The sequence below is a fragment of the Cebus imitator genome, unplaced genomic scaffold, assembly GCF_001604975.1.
Source record: "Cebus imitator isolate Cc_AM_T3 unplaced genomic scaffold, Cebus_imitator-1.0 Scaffold10, whole genome shotgun sequence".
NCBI lineage: Eukaryota > Metazoa > Chordata > Mammalia > Primates > Cebidae > Cebus > Cebus imitator.
Window position 1 is genome coordinate 5,344,672 of NW_016107325.1, and position 15,520 is coordinate 5,360,191.

General features: G+C 41.9%; 2 pseudogenes across 1 annotated transcript; both read left to right on the top strand.

The window, feature by feature from the left end:
- Positions 1-1,896: 1,896 nt before the first annotated feature.
- Positions 1,897-2,751, top strand: LOC108317384 (annotated as a pseudogene). Its single transcript, XR_001830723.2, has one exon. The product of XR_001830723.2 is annotated as a histone H3.3-like (transcript).
- Positions 2,752-9,734: 6,983 nt separating this feature from the next.
- On the top strand, positions 9,735-10,300 carry LOC108316869 (annotated as a pseudogene).
- The last annotated feature ends 5,220 nt before the right edge of the window (positions 10,301-15,520 follow it).

The window sequence follows — 15,520 nt, forward strand, 5'->3', positions numbered from 1 at the left end:
CTGGCTATTTGGTTTTTTTTTTTCTATCTAGGACAACTGAACAAAGTAAATCATTTTGCCTTAACAGCATTCTAAATACTTTGGTGTTTAATGTCTTTATTTTTAATAGAAGTTGAATATTTGTCTTCATGCAGGTCTATTAGATAATTCATATGAAGCATTTTGCATAGGGCCTTGCATGGGAAGGCTTAGAAACAGTCATTGTTACTATTGTTATAGGATTATCAATTTTAGAGAAAACTTATTTTAAATGTTAAACAAGAATACAATTAGTGTTTTGTTTACAGGTTACTTCGACATTGTACAGAGGTAAGACAGTTTTCATAAGAGAGTTAAACAGTTTCTCCATAAAAAGTTAATACTTAGAAACTTGAAAACAGCCAGGGGTGGTGGCTCATACTTGTAATTCCAGCACTTTAGGAGGCTGAGAAAGGCAGATCACTTGAGGCTGGAAGTATGAGACTAGCCTGGCCAACATGGTGAAACTCCGCCTCTACTCAAAATACAAAAATTAGCCAGGTGTGGTGGTATGCGTCTGTAATGCCAGCTACTCGGGTGGCTGAGGCATAGAATCATTTGAACCTGGGAGGTGGAGGTTGCAGTGAGCCGAGATTGTGCCACTGCACTCCGGCCTGGGTGACAGGGCAAGACTCTGTCTCCAAAAAAAAGAAAAATAAAGAAAGAAACTTGAAAACAGTGGCAAATTTGTTCATCTGTGTTTTTTTTTTTTCTTTTTCCATCCTGCACCACTCCCATTCATCTAATATCACTGGAAGGAAGTGCATATTGTCTGAATTAGCCTTTTTTGAAACTTGTAGGATTTCAAGATATAAAATCAATGACTGTGAACAATTCTTATAACATCTGAGTGTTTGGAAACTAACTCCTCTCTGCTTCTCTTCTGTTTAATTTTATACAGTTGGAATCCAAGATTAGAATATAAGAGTGCTCTTCACTTTATTTTGGTGGTTCTTCCAAGGATTTAAAACTCTCTAGAACCAAAGTTCTCTTAGTTTCTCCTACTCATGTAGGCCGATAAATACTTTCCATTTTGTAGGTAACTGAGAGCTAATTTGTGTGAAATACACAGTGCTGTGAGACAGACATGAGTATACTCTCTTTAGTGATAAGCTGACTTGGCTCAGAGAAGTCAGGTCTGTTTCCCAAGGTCATTAATAGCCATCGGAATTCAAACTGGCCAACTGAGGCCAAGTCTCATGCCCTTTCCCATCAAGATCACCCTACATCCTGCCCATGGTGTGTTATTCGTTAAGTCTTAGAGACATAAGCTGTATCATCCCCATTTTAAGGAAGAATCTTACATCAAGAAAGAATAAAAAGCCAGAAAGTACATATAAAGGTCAGCAGCTTCCTACTGTGTTCAGGTGTTCTAAATTAAGGAAAGCTGCTCTCATTGATCCTTGGGATGCATACATGAGAGCTGTCCCTGAGTGAGGACTGGCAATGCCTCTCTTCAGTGATTCTCCCTAAGGCTGCACCCTTCTTCCCAGCCATGAATAAATTATGAAGGTAAAATTTCTCTATTTACACAGACACATTGTAATAAGAGAAGAAGAAGGGGAATTCAGATAGACACTATATTATCAGAAACAACAAACTGCCCCTTGTGGGATTACTGTATCATGGGAGCTCAAGAAAGCCACTCAAATGATAATATCCATAAACTGTGATTCAGAATTAGGTTTGAAATTTTATGCCTGAGGGAATATCGGCAATATTTTTTCCTTCATATTTTAAGCTGGGTGAGATTGGGTTTTTTGTTTTGTTTTTTGGTCCATTACTTACACTTTTAGGATGAATGGCAATAAAAAGTTCTTTCTTTTGGAAGTTTTGAGATCTTAAAAGAACGTGTAATCGGCCTTATAAAAAATCATGCCAAGCGAGCGCAGAGCGGTTTGGTCGTTCGCTGGGGGCAGTGTCGTTTCTCCGCTTGTCGACTGCGGCTCTTCCTCAGGTCGCAGAAGCGGCGCGGCGGTCGGAGAAGTGGCCTAAAACTTCCGCGTGGGGTAAAAGAAAATGGCCCGAACCAAGCAGACTGCTGGTAAATCCACTGGTGGGAAAGCACCCCGCAAGCAGCTGGCCACGGAAGCCGCCAGCAAAAGCGCCCCCTCTACCAGCGGGGTGAAGAAACCTCATCGCTACAGGCCCGGGACCGTAGCGCTTGGAGAGATTCGTCCTTCCATCGGGAAGCTGCCTTTCCAGAGGTTGGTGAGGGAGATCGCGCAGGATTTCAACACCGACCTGAGGTTTCAGAGCGCGGCAGGAGGCTGCTGAAGCCTACCTGGTGGGTATGCTCGAAGATACTAACCTGTGTGCCATCCACGCTAAGAGTCACCAGCATGCCCAAAGACATCCAGGTTGGCTCGCCGGATACGGAGAGAGAGCTTAAGTGAAGGCAGGTTTTATGACGTTTTGTAGTAAATTCTGTAAAATACTTTCGTTTACGACTTTTTTTTGGTAAGAAATTGTTTATAATATGTTGCATTTGTACTTAAGTCATTCCACCTTTCACTCAGGATGGATGCGAAAAGTGACTGTTCACAGACCTCAGTGATGTGAGCACTGTTGCTCAGGAGTGACAAGTTGCTAATATGCGGAAGGGATGGGTGGTAACTTCTTGCTTCTCATGATGCATGTTTCTGTATGTTAATGACTTGTTGGGTAGCTATTAAGGTACTAGAATTGGTAAATGTGTACAGGGTCCTTTTGCAATAAAACTGGTTATGACTTAAAAAAATCATGACAAGTTGATCTGTAGTTATTTCTCCATTTTTAAATATCTGAATTTACTTATTAAAAAACAGCAGCTTGTGGCCAAGTAATTATTCAGCCAATATTCACTTGCTCTTTTTGGAGGAATATTCTTCCCTTCCACATTGCTGAGTTTAACTATGTGGTTTGCTATGGCAGTGTAAGGTAGGTAGAAGCAAGTGTCTCAGTCCCAAACCTAGGCCTTAAGCAGTATCATATGTCTCTGCTCACCTCTCTTTTACCACATCTTTGCCTCAAATAGCTACTGACCCAAGAAGAAGTGCTGTGGCAGAACTGCATCCAACCCACAGTTTTGAGACAAGCCCAACTAAACACATTTAGACCAGCAAAGCTCTGGCTGACCAGCAGAGGAATAAATGCTTGTATCATAGTTTTGGGGTGCTTTGGAATGTAGCACTACTGTGGCAATAGTTGACAAATACAAAGCCCAATAACACAGAGTGAAATTTACATACTAGTGGAGTCTACATTGTGTAAACAACACATCTATCTCTCAAGTGTCAGGAAATCATGTGTATCTGGTCAGCTTGGTCATCAAGACCACAGTGAAGAATGTGAAGTAAAACTGGTCCCTGACTCAGTAAAAGAGATACCCCATGGCCTGCACACAAACACCTGTACACTTTATTCATAGGAGACACTTTCACAAAGAGTCTATTTACCATTATTCTAACAAGCTTTGTTATGTAATTTTCTAGCTACTTGATAGTTGGCAGGGAGAAACTGCTATAAACAAACCTACTGGTTACAAGGGAAGAATAACTGTGAAAGAGGACACACACACACACACATACACACACACAGAGACATCACTAGAATTTTAAATCATAAGAATTTAAAATCAGTGTCCCTGAATGTGTCCAGTTTCCCAACTAGTAGCAAATAAGATAGGGAAAGTCAATAATCAATTGGAAAAAAATTACTTCAAGAATTGATTGAAACAGTAGTTCTTACTGTTTATGGATTATAGTTCATTTTGAAAAACTTGTAAAAATAATGGATTCTTTCTTCAGAAACATGCATGTGAGAAAAACCCCACAAAATCTTCCACATAATTTTAGGCAGTTCAGAAACTTCCTAGAACTGATTCATAAACTCTGGGTTATAAACCACTGATTTAAAATAAAAATAGTCTTAGTTTCAGGAGGTAAGTAATTTAATTTTCTGAAATTTTTTTATTTCTATAAAATAGTTTATCCCTGTGAAACATTATTCCAGGTAAATGAGGTGTCCCGGAATTAATAAAGCTGTAAGAGGCCTTCCCGAATCGCCACCCCATTACTGGCTAGCCTGGCCCTGGAGAGACTAATACTCTTTACATCTCTAAAGACTCCATGATATCCTTTGTTGATACATTTCCACATCTCTCAACTTCATTCTTATGTACTTCAAGTTTATGAGAGCTTCATAATTAGATCATTGGTCTATACTCCTGTAATCTTAGCTTCTATGTCACTGGTTCATTGCTTGTCAGAAAAATGAAAGCCATTGGAGCCATTTTCTTCTTTTTGCTTATACAATAGGATTTATTTATTTATTATCATACTTTAATTCCCTCTGTGAAATATGAGGCATCTATCTTTCTTTTGCTTATGAAGTCCCCTAATGTATGAATAGTTTTAAGTTTTTCATCTCAGATTCTTGAACATTTATTTCTATGCCTTATTCTTCCATCCAAAAAAAAAAAAAAAAATGCCTCAAACTGATAGTCAACTGGTAGGTAGATCCTAGGATCAAATTTATAGATTTGGAAGACCAGCATGGGAGAAGGGCAACAATTCTTAATAAAATGTGATATTATGGTGCCATTACCACTAGTAATAATACCTATTATTAAAATTTCAAAATATATTTATATTTTAAAATAAATTATGAGTAGGACATTCTTCAAAAAGCAAAGAGAAATAACATTTGTTGTATGTCTACTATGCACTCAGCATTCAATTTGATCCCTTAAAACAGTGGTCTCCAATTTTCCTTTCTTTTTTTTGAGACCTGTCACCAGACTGGAGTGCTGTGGTGTGATCTCACCTCACTGCAACCTCCGACTCCCGGATTCAAGCGATTCTCCTGCCTCAGCCTCCCCAAGTAGCTGGGACTACCAGCACGAGCCACCACACCAGGCTAATTTTTTGTATTTTTAGTAGAGAAGGGGTTTCACTGTGTTAGCCAAGATGATCTCCATCTCCTGACCTCGTGATCCGCCAGCCATGGCCTCTCAAAGTGCTGGGATTACAGGCATGAGCCACCGCACCCGGCCAGTGGTCCCCAACCTTTTTGGCACCAGGGACCAGTTTCATGGCAGATAATTTTTCCATGGACTTGGAGGGAAGGGAGGGAAGATGGTTTTGGGATGAAACTGTTCCACCTCAGATCATCAGGCATTAGTTAGATTCTCATAAGGATCATGCAACCTAGATCCCTTGCATGCCAGTCCACAATAGGATTTGCACTCCTATGAAAATCTAATGCCTCCGCTGATCTGACAGGAGGCAGCAGTAATGCGGATCACCTCCTGCTGTGCCGCCTGGTTCCTAACAGATCACAGACTGGTACCAGTCTGCAGCCCTGGGGCTGGGAACCTCACCTTAAAACACTGAAATCCCCATAGCACCTTATGAGTTAAGAATTATTATCCCTGTTTCACAGATAATGAACCAGAAATGAAAGAAATGAAGTGACTTGCCCAACATCACAGTTCAGGTGACTGTGCAAAACTTAAACCCATGTCCATCTCATTCCCGTCATAGCATTTAGTTTTTGAGAATAGAAGTGACAGGGAGGTTGACAGCCTTTTGGAAAAAATCAAAAGGACTATTTTTGTAAAGGGATTCAAATTGTTCTTTGTAAGTCCAAAAGATGGGATTGACGTTAATGTGTGAATATAAATAGGATGCAGATTTGGGTTCAGTATTAGGATATTGATGAGTGTGCCTGAGAGGGTAAAGGCCCACCAAGCTCTGATATTAATGGTAACAAACCCACTCATACACAAAGCTGGGGATCTCAGGGCTGACAGGACTACGTTATGATGAGGACCTTCACAGAACACCTTCACCAAAGCATAAGGGAAAAAATAACAGAGGTTGCACCATGATGCTGGGCATGAGGGGCCTGAGGGAGCCTTGCAAATTCCTCATGTCCCCTTAGAAACATGGGGAACAAACCAGTGTCTTACCCCCAAAGCCGAGTGTTTGAACACAGCTATGAGATGGCTGGAAAGACTGGGAGCCTTCCAGTTAGAATGAAAGACTGGGAGCCTCCCAGTTAGCAGTAATCAGTGTGGTTCACACTCTCAAGGGTTACTGAGATCCTCTTGGGGCATCCATGAGGTTGAAACTATTCTCACATGCATATTAAGATGTTGGTTTCCTTTTTCATGGTGCTGACATTTGAACTCATGATAAAAAAGGAACAGCGAGTTAAACTGCCAGTACCTTGGCATGAATCAAGGCAGTGGCACCAAACTGTACGAGTTGTGACCGTATCCTTTGTCACCACACACTCATGTTTATTTTTTTAAATGCCAGTTTCACTTAAGAATGTCTTTGATAATACAGTACAAATTAAAATTTTATTAAATCTGTTATGAGTATTTTTAATATCCCATGGGAGGAAATGGATAGTGATATGGTTTGGCTATGTCCCCACCCAAATCTCAACTTGAATTGTATCTCCAAGATTTCCCTCGTGTTGTGGGAGGGACCCAGGGGTAAGTAATTGAATCATGGGCTTGATCTTTCCCATGCTAGTCTGGTGATAGTGAATTAAGTCTCATGAGATCTGATGGGTTTATCAGGGCTTTCTGCTTTTGTTTCTTCTTCGTTATTCTCTTGCTACTGCCATGTAAGAAGTGCCTTTCCCCTCCTGCCATGATTCTGAGGCCTCCCCAGCCATGTGGAACTGTAAATCCAATTAAACCTCTTTTTCTTCCCAGCCTCTATGTCTTTAACAGCAGCATAAAAACAGACGAAAAGAGATAGTATGTATAAAGCACTTCTGCTGCATTTCAAAGTGCAATAGTTATGTAGAGGAAACAGAGAGGCTTGTGCCCAGTGGCTCACAGCTGTAATCCCAGCACTTTGGGAGGCCAAGGTGGGAAGATCACTTGAGCCAAGAGTTTGAGACCACCCTGGGCAATGTAAGAAGACCCCATTTCTAAAAACAAAAACAAAAACACAGCCAGGCATGGTAGTGCATTCCTGTAGTTCTAGCTAATCAGGAAGGTGAGGCAGGTGGAATGGTTGTAGCCCAGGAGCTTGAGGCTGCAATAAACTATGTTTGCATCACTGCACTCCAGTCCAAGTAACAGAGCAAGACTCTGTCTGAAAAAAAAAAAAAAAAAAGGAAAGGCAGAAGTGCAACTGAGTTGCAGGCTGAACTAGGTGATTTTTCATGGAATAGCATCTTTATTCCCATGAAAGACTGAAAGACAGATTATGACTATTCAGATTTCAGTATTGGCAGACTTGAATAATTTTTATTTTCCTGATAATTAATCAACTGAGTCTGGCATGTCAAAGAAAACAATTAACAGAATTTGTTGCCCATAACTCAGTTTTTGCTTTCAATTAAAAAATTTTTGAAAACTTATATCCACCACTGTGAGCCTGATAGCTTCCTGGTACTTAATGACCTTTCTCATGAAACAGATGCTATTAATGAATTGATGATATTAGTGACTGTGAGTTTTGATGTTATATAATGAAATGTGTCAGCACTTAGAACATCTGCATAACTGAGTAAACCAATTTTCCAAAAGACCAGGGCATGTTATGAAATTAGGCATGAGTAAAAGATCTAAGTGCAAGATAAACCAATGGATTTTAATGTGACAGAATAGAAAACAGTTATTGCTATGGTTTCAGCTTCCACATTGCTACTAACCTTTAAGTAAGTAAAGATTGGGGATGAGGGCAAGATGGTGGAATAGGAACAGCTCCGGTACACAGCTCCAGTGAAAGCAAGGCAGAAAGTGGATGATTTCTACATTTCCAGCTGAGGTACCTGGTTCATCTCTTTGGGACTGATTGGACAGTGGGCATAGCCCAAGGAGGGTGAGCCGAAGCAGGATTGGGTGTTGCCTATTGGAGAAGTGCGAGGGGCCCAAGAACTCCCTCTCCTAGCCAAGGGAAGCCATTCCTGCACTCCAGCCCAGATACTGTGCTTTTCCCACAGTCTTCACAGCCTGCAGACCAGGAAATTCCCTCCAGTACCTACACAACCACCAGGGTCCTGGGCTTCCATCACAAAACTGGGTGGCCATTTGGGCAGAAAGCAAGCTAGATGCAGCGATTTTTTTTTCATACTCCAGTGGTGCCTGGAATTCCAGTGAGATAGAACTGTTCACTCCCCTGGAAACAGGGCTGAAGCCAAGGAGCCAAGTGGTCTGGCTCAGTGGATCCCACCCCAACTGAGACCAGCAAACTAAGATCCACTGGTTTGAAATTCTTGCAGCTAGCACAGCAGTCTGAGCTCAACCTGGGATGGTTGAGCTTGGTGGGGGAGGGGCATCCACCATTGCTATGGCTCCAATAGGCGGTTTCAACCCCGCAGTGTAAGCAAAGCTGCTGGGAAATCCAAGCTGGGCAGAGTCCAACACAGCTCAGTAGCTGCAGGCACTGTCTCACTGGATGTCCTTGCTGGGCAGGGAATCTCTGAAAAAAGGCAGCAGCCCATTAGGGACTTATAAATAAAGCCCCCACCTTTCTGGGACAGAACACCTGGGAAAAGGGGTGATAGTAGGTACAGCTGCAGCAGACCTGACCATCCCTGGCTGGCAGCTCTGAAGAGAGCAGTGGATTTCCCAACACAGTGTTTGAGCTCTGATAAGAGACAGACTGCTTCCTCAAGTGACTCTCTGACGCCCATATATCCTGATTGGGATACACCTCCCAGTGGGAGTCGACAGATACCTCAAAGAGGAGAGCTCTGACTGGCATCTGGTGTGTACTTCTCTGGGACAGAGCTACCAGACAGCAATCTTTGCTGTTCTGCAGCCTCCACTAGTGATTCCCTGGCAAGCAGGGTCTGGAGTGGACCTCAAGCAAACTCCAGCAGACCTGCAGCAGAGGGGCCTGTTAAAAGGAAAACTAGCAAACAGAAAGAGTTTCAACATTAACAGAAAAGACATCCACTCAGAGACCCCATCCGAAGGTTGCCAACCTTAAAGACCAAAGGAAGACAAATCCACAAAAATAGAAAGAAACCAGTGCAAAGACTGAAATCTCCAAAAAACCAGAGTGCATCTTCTCCTTTAAGGGATCACAGCTCCTCGCCACCAAGGGAACAAAACTGGATGGAGAATGAGTTTGATGAATTAATAGAATCAGGCTTCAGAAGGTGGGTAGTAACAAACTTCTCCAAGCTAAAGGAGCACATTCTAACCCAATGGAAGGAAGCTAAAAACCTTGAAAAAATGTTACATGAAATGCTAACTAGAATAACTAGCTTAGAGAAGAACATAAACAACCTGATGGAGATGAGAAACACAGCATGAGAACTTTGTGAAGCATACACAAGTTCAACAGCCAGATTGATCAANCGGCTCACCGCAACCTCCGCCTCCTGGGTTCAGGCAATTCTCCTGCCTCAGCCTCCTGAGTAGCTGGGATTACAGGCACGTGCCACCATGCCCAGCTGATTTTTCGTATTTTTAGTAGAGACGGGGTTTCACCGTGTTGACCAGGATGGTCTCGATCTCTTGACCTCGTGATCCGCCCGCCTCGGCCTCCCAAAGTACTGGGATTACAGGCGTGAGCCACCGCGCCCGGCCCTGCAGCTGATTTTTTTATGGCATTAAGGGTACAGAGACTGTGGGGGGCATCTTATCCTCCTCACCTTCTCCTCATAGAGAAATGTTTAGAAAGCATTAGCTTCCTACATTAACCAAGTATCTCTGAATATTCTTTCTTTCTTGCACATAGGACTGCAAGGGAAGAATGCAGCCAATCAAATGTGTGGTTGTAGGAGGTGGGGCTATAGGTAAAACCTGCCTCCTCATCAGTTATACAACAAATGCATTTCCTGAGGAGTATATCCCCACTGTCTGTGACAACTATAGCGCCCAGACATCTGTGGACGGCCAAATCGTCAGCCTGAACGTGTGGGACACTGCTGGCCAAGATGAGTATGACTGACCACAAACGCTCTCCTGCCCTTAGACCAGTATCTTTGTTATTTGTTTTTCCATTGGCAAACCATCCTCTTATGCCAATGTGAGGCATAAATGGCACCCAGAGGTCTCCCATCATTGCCTCAATGTACCTGATCTGCTGGTAGGCACCAAGAGGGACCTGCCAAGTGACCTTGAGACAGTGAAGAAGCAGAGCCTAGTGCCCACGACTCCTCAGCAAGGCACTTCCCTGGCTAAGCAGGTGGGGGCTGTGAAGTATCTGGAATGTTTGGCCCTGATGCAGGATGGGGTGCAAGAGGTATTTTTGAAGCTGGCCAGGCTGTGCTTTACTCTGCCGCAAAGAAGAACACCAAGAAGTGCATTCTCTCATAGCTTCTGGGTGCCACTTGGGGACTGCACCTAAGAAGTATAAGGGCAATATTCCTTTGTCAGCAGTTAAGAGTGCCAGCACGAGCCATTTGTCTCTTTTAGAAACCCTAGACTGCAGGATATTCAGCTTTTGGAGCAATGAGGACAGACTTGTTTGTACATGGCTGCTTTGAAGTGTCGTCTGAACTTTTGGAGGAAGCAGGGGTGTGTGTGTGTGTGTGTGTGTGTGTGTGTGTGTGTGTGTGTGTCCCCTGTCAAAATGGTAAAAGGAGGTGCCACCCAGTGCTGTTCTTTTCTCTCCTGGCCAGGACATGACTAAGCAGAGCAGCTTAGGACTGTTCATTGTAGACTTTTGCATGTTTGCTTTTAAATCTAATTGCAGCTTTCCTTGCTGTATTTACCACTAAGCAAGTGCCTCCCGGAAGGACAATGTTATCTAGTTTTTATTCATTATTATTATTGTTGTTATTATCATTTTTTGAGATGGAGTTTCTTTCTTGTCGCCCAGGCTGCAGTTCAATGGCAATGATCTTGGCTCACTGCAACCATAATCTTGGCTCACTGCAACCTCCACCTCCCACGTTCAAGCGATTCTCCTGCCTCAGACTCCCGAGTAGCTGGGATTACAGGCGCACAGCTGATGGGATTATTTTTAGCAGAGATGGAGTTTCACCATGTTGGCCAGGCTGGTCTCAAACTCCTGACCTCAGGTGAGCCACCCACCTCAGCCTCCCAAAGTGCTGGAATTACAGGTGTGAGCCACCGCTCCTGGCCATTTTTATTATTTTTTTTGAGACAGAATCTTACTCTATCACCCAGGCTGGAGTGCAGTTGCGCGATCTTGGCTCACTGCAACCTCTACCTCCTAAATTTCAAGCGATTCTCCTGCCTCAGCTGGGACTACAGGCATGCACCACCATACCTGGCTAACTTTTGTATTTTTAGTAGAGACAGGGTCTTCCCATGTTGTCTAAGCTGGTCTCAAACTTCTGACTTCAGGTGATCCACCTGCGTCGGCCTCCCAAAGTGCTGGGATTTACAGTTGTGAGCCACTGCCCCTGGCTGGTTATCCAGTTTTTAAATCATTGCCTTAAACTTTCTCGTATATGAATTTTTTTTTTTGGTTGTTGAGACAGGATCTCACTTTGTCATCCATGGAGGCTGGACTGCAGTGGCATAAACATGACTCACTGCTGTCTTGACCTCCCAGCCTCAAGGGATCCTCTTGCCTCAGCCCCCCAAGTAGCTGGGGCCACGAGTGCGTGTCACCATGTCTGGTTAATTTTTGTATTTTTGTAGAGATGATGTTTCACCATGTTGCCTAGGCTGGTCTTGAAATCCTGAGCTCAAGTGATCCTCCCATCTTGGCCTCCCAAGGTGCTGGGATTACAGGTGTGAGCTACAGTGCCTAGCTGACTAATTTTTGAAAACCATATTATGTGTGATTCCTGGGTGTTCTCAATGTTGACATGTTTCTCCCATTCTTGAGATGAGACATTTTCACAAAAATGGTTTAGAAGCATTTACTAAAGTTCTGTGAGATGGTAACAGATGTTCCTTAAAAGAATTCTGTCAGAAAAACAGAACTCTGGAAGGATATCAGATATTGAAGATTGAATGAAATAAAGCAAGAAGACAAAATTAAAGACAAGAATGAAAAGAAATGGACAAAGCCTCCAAGAAATATGGGATTAATGAAAAAACCAATTCTATGTTTCGATCGGTGTATCTGAAAGTGAAGGAAAGAATGAAGCCAAGTTGGAAAACACTCTTTAGGATATTATCCAGAAGAACTTCTCCAACCTAGCAAGGCAGCCCAACATTCAAATTCAGGAAATACAGAGAACACCACAAAGATATTCCTCAAGAAGAGCAACCCCAAGACACAGAATCATCAGATTCACCAAGGTTGAAAGAAAAACTGCTAAAGGCAGCCAGAGAGAAAGGTCAGGTTACCCACAAAAAGAACCCCATCAGACTCACAGCAGATCCCTTGACAGAAACGCTACAAGCCAGAAGAGAGTGCGGCCCAATATTCAACATTTCCCAAAATCTCCTGAAACAGATAAGCAACTTCAGCAAAGTCTCAGGATATAAAATAAATGTGCAGAAATCACAAGCATTCCTATACACAAATAACAGACTAACGGAGAGCCAAATCATCAGCAAACTCCCATTCACAATTGCTACAAAGAGAACAAAATACCTAGGAATACAACTAACAAAGGATGTAAAGGACCTCTTCAAGGAGAACTACAAACCACTGCTCAAGGAAATAAGAGAGGACACAAACAGATGGAAAAACATTCCATGCTGATGGTTAGGAAGCATCAACATTGTTAAAATGACCATACTGCCCAAAGTAATTTATAGATTCAACGCTATCCCCATCAAGTTACCAATGACCCTCTTCACAGAACTGGAAAAAACCACCTTAAACTTCATATGGAACCAAAAGATAGCCTGCATAGCCAAGACAATCCTAAGCAAAAAGAACAAAGCTGACAGCATCATGCTACCTGACTTCAAACTATACTACAAGGCTACAGTAATCAAAACAGCATGGTACTGACACCAAAACAGAGATATAAATCAATGGAATGGAACAGAGGCCTTGGAGGCAACGCCACACATCCACAACCATCTGATCTTTGAATGGGGAAAGGATTCCCTGTTTAAAAAATGGTGTTGGGAAAACTGGCTAGCCACGTGCAGAACGCTGAAACTGGACCCCTTCCTGACACCTTACACTAAAATTAACTCGAGATGGATTAAAGACTTAAACACAAGACCTAACACCATAAAAACTCTAGAAGAAAACCTAGGCAAAACCATTCAGGACATAGGCATAGGCAAGGACTTCATGACTAAAACACCAAAAGCATTGGCAATGAAAACCAAAATAGACAAATGGGATCTAATTAAACTCCAGAGCTTCTGTACAGAAAAAGAAACTATCGTTAGAGTGAACCAGCAACCAACAGAATGGGAAAAAAATTTTGCAATCTAGCCATCTTACAAAGGGTAAATATCCAGAATCTACAAAGAACCAAAACAGATTTACAAGACAAAAAACAAACAAACCCATTCAAATGTGGGTGAAGGATATGAAGAGCCACTTTTCAAAAGAAGAGAAATATGAGGCAACAAATATATGAAAAAATGCTCATCATCACTGGTCATTAGAGAAATGAAAATCAAAACCACATTGAGATACCATCTCATGCCAGTTAGAATGGCGATCATTAAAAAATCTGGAGACAATAGATGCTGGAGAGGGTGTGGAGAAATAGGAACACTTTTGCATTGTTGGTGGGAGTGTAAATTATTTCAACCATCGTGAAAGATAGTGTGGCAGTTCCTCAAGGACCTAGAAATAGAAATTCCATTTCACCAGGCAATCCCATACTGGGTATATATCCAAAGGATTATAAATCTTTCTATTATAAAGACACGTGCACATGTATGTTCATTACAGCACTGTTTACAATAGCAAAGACCTGGAACCAATCCAAATGTTCATCAATGATGGACTGGACAAGGAAAATGTGGCACATATACACCATGGAATACTATGCAGCCATAAAAAAAGATGAGTTTGTGTCCTTTGTAGGGACATGGATTAATCTGGAAACCATCATTCTCAGCAAACCAACACAAGAACAGAAAATAAAAAACTGCATGTTCTCACTCATAGGCAAGTATTAAACAATGAGAACACATGGACACAGGGAGGCGAGCATCACACACTGGGGTCTGTTGGTGGGGTTAGGGGAGGGACAGTGTGGGGTAGGGAGGTTGGGGAGAGAGAACATGGGAAGAAATGCCAGATATAGGTGACAGGAGGATGGAGGCAGCAAACCACATTGCCATGTACGTACCTATGCAAAAATCCTGCATGATCTGCACATGTACCCCAGAACCTAAAGTACAATTAAAAAAACAAAAAAAGAATTTTCCACACAGAATTTCATAACCAGCCAAACTAAGCTTCAGAAGTGAAGGATAAATAAAATCCTTTACAAACAACCAAATGCTGAGAGATTTTGTCACCACCAGCCATGCAAGAGCTACTTGAGGAAGCAATAAACATTGAAAGAAACGATGGCTACCAGCCACTGCAAAAACATACCAAATTATAAAGAACATCAATGCTAGGAAGAAACTGCATCAACTAACGGGCAAAATAACCAGCTAGCATTATAATGGCAGGATCAAATTCACACATAACAATATTAATGTTAAGTGTAAATGGGCTAAATGCTCCAATCAAAAGACACAGACTGGCAAAATGGATAAAGAGTCAAGACTCATTGCTGTGCTATATTCAGAAGCCCCACATACAAAGACACACACAGGTTCAAAATAAAGATATAGAGGAAGATTTACCAAGCAAATAGAAAGCAAAAAAAAGCAGGGGCTGCAATACTAGTCTCTGATAAAACAGACTTTAAACCAACAAAGATCAAAAGAGACAAAGAAGGACATTATAATGGTAAAGAGATCAATGCAACAAGAAGAGCTAACTATCCTAAATATATACACACCCAATGCAGGAGCACCCAGATTCATAAAGCAGGTTCTTAATGACCTACAAAGAGACAGACTCCCACACATTACTAATGGGAAACTTTAACACTCCACTGCCAATATTAGACAGATCAACGAAACAGAAAATCAACAAGGATATCCAGAACTTGAACTCAGCTCTGGATGAAGTGGACCTAATAGACATCTACAGAACCCTCCATCCCAAATCAACAGAATTTACATCCTTTCTGCACCACATCATACCTATTCTAAAATTGACCACATAATTGGAAATAAAACACTCCTCAGAAAATGCAAAAGAATAGAAATCATAACAAACAGTCTCTCAAACCACAGTGCAATCAAATTAGAACTCAGGATTAAGAAACTCACTCAAAACTGCACCACTAAGTGGAAACTGATCAACCTCCTCCTGAATGACTACTGGATAAACAACTAAATGCAGGCAGAAATAAAGATGTTCTTTGAAACCAATGAGAGCAGAGACACAATGTACCAGAATCTCTGGGACACATTTAAAGCAGTGTCTAGAGGGAATTTATAGCACTAAATGCCCAAAAGAGAAAGCAGGAAAGAACTAAAATCGAAACCCTAATGTCAAAATTAAAAGAACTAGAGAAGCAAGAACAAATTCAAAAATCAGCAGAAGACAAGAAATAACTAAGATCAGAG